Source organism: Apaloderma vittatum, unplaced genomic scaffold (assembly GCF_000703405.1).
Source record: "Apaloderma vittatum isolate BGI_N311 unplaced genomic scaffold, ASM70340v1 scaffold43467, whole genome shotgun sequence".
NCBI lineage: Eukaryota > Metazoa > Chordata > Aves > Trogoniformes > Trogonidae > Apaloderma > Apaloderma vittatum.
In genome coordinates this window covers 12,085-16,112 of record NW_009727575.1, presented here as the reverse complement: position 1 = coordinate 16,112, position 4,028 = coordinate 12,085, and positions in this window count along the sequence as shown.

The following is a 4,028-nucleotide window of genomic DNA, read 5'->3' as shown; positions in this document are numbered from 1 at the left end:
GTGGTGCCTCTTGGTAAAATAATCAGCTTTGAAGTTATTCTTTGGATAACACAAGACACTGGGTTAAGTAAGGGGCACCTCCTTAGGATTTACTCCCATTTGACACAGCACTGCCAAACATATGTAAATTTTATACCAAACTAAATGTGAAAACATGTATTATACTAAACAACCTTATCCAGTACGTCTGTTCCCTAAATAACCACAGAGGAAAACATAGGAGACAAAATTTGAGGAATATCTAGGGGAAAAAAATATTAAATGAAAGAAAAACTGAACCACTGATCCGTCCATATTCTTACACCGGCCACTCCTCAGCTGAGGAATATATCACAGTTCAACAAGCCATCAGCTATGACAACCTAACAACACAGGATCTGTACCTGTACATAGAATAAATGAAATTGGATTTGTTCTTAATCTGATAGCCATCACACTTCGACAGCTAATTATGTTCATTTAAAGAAACACATCCCAATTCACAATAGCTAAAATGCTTATTTACATGACTGTAAATCAATCTTTTACTTTTTATGGGGTTTTTTTGTTAATTCACCGATTTTATTGTCTAACACAAAGAAAAAAAATAAAAAAAATAGATGAGGAAAGAAAAGAAACAGAAATAAACAGAAAAAAAGGTCAACAGTAAAATGAGAAAAAATCCAGAGCTCCTCAGAGCAGCAGTGTCTTGAGTACAGGATTATAAACATACATACAACCTCAGACTTTTCTACAGTAGAATTTTTAAATTGAATATATTCTACCTTGTACCACCACTTTCCATAGCAACTTGCAATAAAAACCTGCCTATACTGGAATGGCATCTTGACAAAAGCTAAGGCCTTGCCTAAACTTGCTCAAACAAATAAGATGTATGTTCGAGGTAGAACAATTACTTTAAAAATTCCAAAAAGCCAAACCCTCTATGTATGGACATTCTTAGAGGGATGGTAGCAAGAAAATCCTTGGAAATTGTTTTAATACAGTTAATAGTTTGTATCCACTATGTGTGACCCTTCTGAAAAAAAAGATCACAGCTCCTCCCACACAGTTCAGTCAGCTCAGCGAACAATACGTATTTTTGTTCATTGTCCATTCGAAGGCACAGAACATTTGCAAAAGGTGTGACTTTTTGATGCTGGTATGGTCATTATAGTTTTCTCCCTGTACTTCCATACAACCTCATTACTGGAATCTGCAAACTGTAGCTTTTGTGTGATGTATTTATTAGCAGGAGGTTTTCTGGTCATTATTATATACTTACGGGCAGATTATATTAAATTAATTGAAAAATTCTGTCTCTTCATATCAAATACCATAGGAAAAAATATATTGAAAATTATGATTTACATTTCTCATAATATTTTGCCACTGGATTATGGTATAGTAGATCAAATACAGTGTGGCTTTCATGAAATTCCTCAAATTAATCTAGGTGATTTTTAAATGCTATATAGGAATGATACCATGCCAAAATAAAAGCAAGCATAGGAGGGAGTCAATAAAAAAAAATTTAGGTGTCAAATCATATTTGTAGAAGGTATGGAAACCTCAACAAAGTGAACAAGATTTGTATCAAAGACTATTTTGTGACATCCAAGTGAAACTGAGTAAATGTGAATGGGAAACACATCTGGATAAAACTAAATAGCTCAATATGAGTCTGTAAAAGTTAGACGAACAATTGACAACTCAGTCTTCAAATCAGGTATTCAGGCTGGCATTTCAGAGCTTAAAACATGTAACAGGATCAGAGAAGGTTTGTAAAAGGTGGAGAATTTCAGAATGGAACATAGTCTCTCAGCTTTGAATGTTGTCTCTAGGCATCAAAATAAAAATCTATTGATGCATAAAAATATACAGCAGTAAGTATCACAACCAATCTACTGCAATAACTTTTCATTAATTTTGACAGTGGAAGGGATTATCAAGACGGAGTAGATCACTGAAGAATCATTTTGTACAATAAAGATCATACCACAGCAATAAAAATTTAGGATACTTTCAGTGCTCAGCCACAGACCCTTTTGATAACATTCTGCTTGTTGAGTGAAGATTTTAATGAAAACAGTATTTCAGAACTTCCTTCCTTTGTGAGTATATGTCCTCACCTTAACCTTATTTTAACATTGTTTTTGTGTGGGCGTTTATTGTATTGTAGAGTATGGCAAATCTGATAAGAGAAAAGCAAAGACTGAGCCCAGTCTTATTGTATCAGAATGGCCGAAATAATCACATATCCTGGAAAACCTGGGAATTTCTGATCCTACTTTCAGACACAGAATGGACACAGAATGGATACACAGTTTTTGATTACAGAAAATTCTATTGCAGTCAAACACAAAGCTAAACTTCAGTTGTATTCTCTGATGAACAATCAACATGGCTCATTTCCTGGGTTTTGAGAGAAAAACTGTTTCTTGCACAACCCAATGAACTGAGAATAATAGGAATGATATGCTTGATGACAGCAGCCACATAGAATCTAAAAAATACCCCAGAAGACTGTGCTTTCAAATTAAAGTATGAATGTCATAGGAACAGAACACAGGATGTTTGATCCCAAAAGATTTGTTTCTTTCAATGCCCTATAAGCTACAGCTGTAACTGTCACAACAATCCCATTACCTGTATAGTTAATTCTCCTCAGACATTCTAACTTGTTTCTAAAAAAATCACAACAGTTATTAAAAGAGAACAGAAAAACCAGTAATTTACATTCTGGTTTCCAAAGGAAATAAAATTATTTCCTTTATGTACATTTTATATTTAGCTTCTTTTCATACCTCATGATGCAAAAAAGTCTAATTGTCTGGGTTTGTTACCTCATAGGACAGAGTATTTCAGATATAATGGGTTCTTTGGACATTGTTTTTGCAAAGAGAGTTTCCTAATCTCTACTCTCACTGTAAATCATCAACCAAATATGTAAATGAGAAAAGACCAATGCTGCTTCCACCTGCATCTGTTAGTGTCATTCCTGAAATTCAGAAGTGGTTGGCCGTTGAAGAACAGTGGCCTTCACACAACAGGGCAGCATGACAGCACATCCCTATTCTTGGACGGTATATATTAAATCCTTAACATCTTGTCAGTCTTATGTACAACAATGACTGTCCATTTAATTTGAATATATTAAGCACATCCATACTACTATGTGGATTCCTACACATACCTAGAAGAAAACCAAAGAAGACTGGACAACTTAGTGTGAGCAGAGCTCCTGGCAGCATGCACCACAGAAACTGTTCACCATAGAAAAATAATTCAAATTTATAGCATTTGTCTGTAGGGTCTTACAGCTATTTTAGAGTTCTTACAATGACGAAACATATCTACAGGTATTTTCTTTAACCTTTACATTAAAAAAAATAATCCTGCCGTCAACAGATTAGGAATTGAAAGAGATTACCTAAACAGGCTATCCTTTTCAAAATTATTCATAATATACTTTTCTATGCTTCTGGCAAATGTAAAAAATTGGCTTCATATCAGATGGAGTATTGGTTTGATTTAATATGGCATTTCCTGTTTGGGTATTTAACTGATTCCAGTATTTTCTCCAGGGCTTGAGTTTTCACTAAGAAAGCATACTGCAATAGCCTCCAGTGAAGGTTGTTTCAGTGTTCATTTCCTGAATCTGATCTTGACTTCTGAGAGAATTGACCATTTATTTCAGTGAGTGGCTAACTCTTAAAGTGGCCAAAATGTCCATTCTCACAACTATTTACTTTGCAACTCTGACAACAGAATTCAGTTGGAATCTCTTGAAAGCTTGTTCGATAAGAGCAAGGTCTCCAAATTTCCAAGCCGCTAATAACTGAGATTACTGATAAATATTTCTGCACATACAAATGATATTCCATACCTATAAATGAGGCAAAAAAGGGACTTGGACAACAAGAACTTCAGTTCCTTTGGAAACAACAAGGTTTCTTAGGACTCAGCTCATTAATTTTCCCTGGGAGATATGCAATTGAAATTCAGTGAGAGTTAAATGCTTGAGTCCCTTAGCTTCTTTAATATCC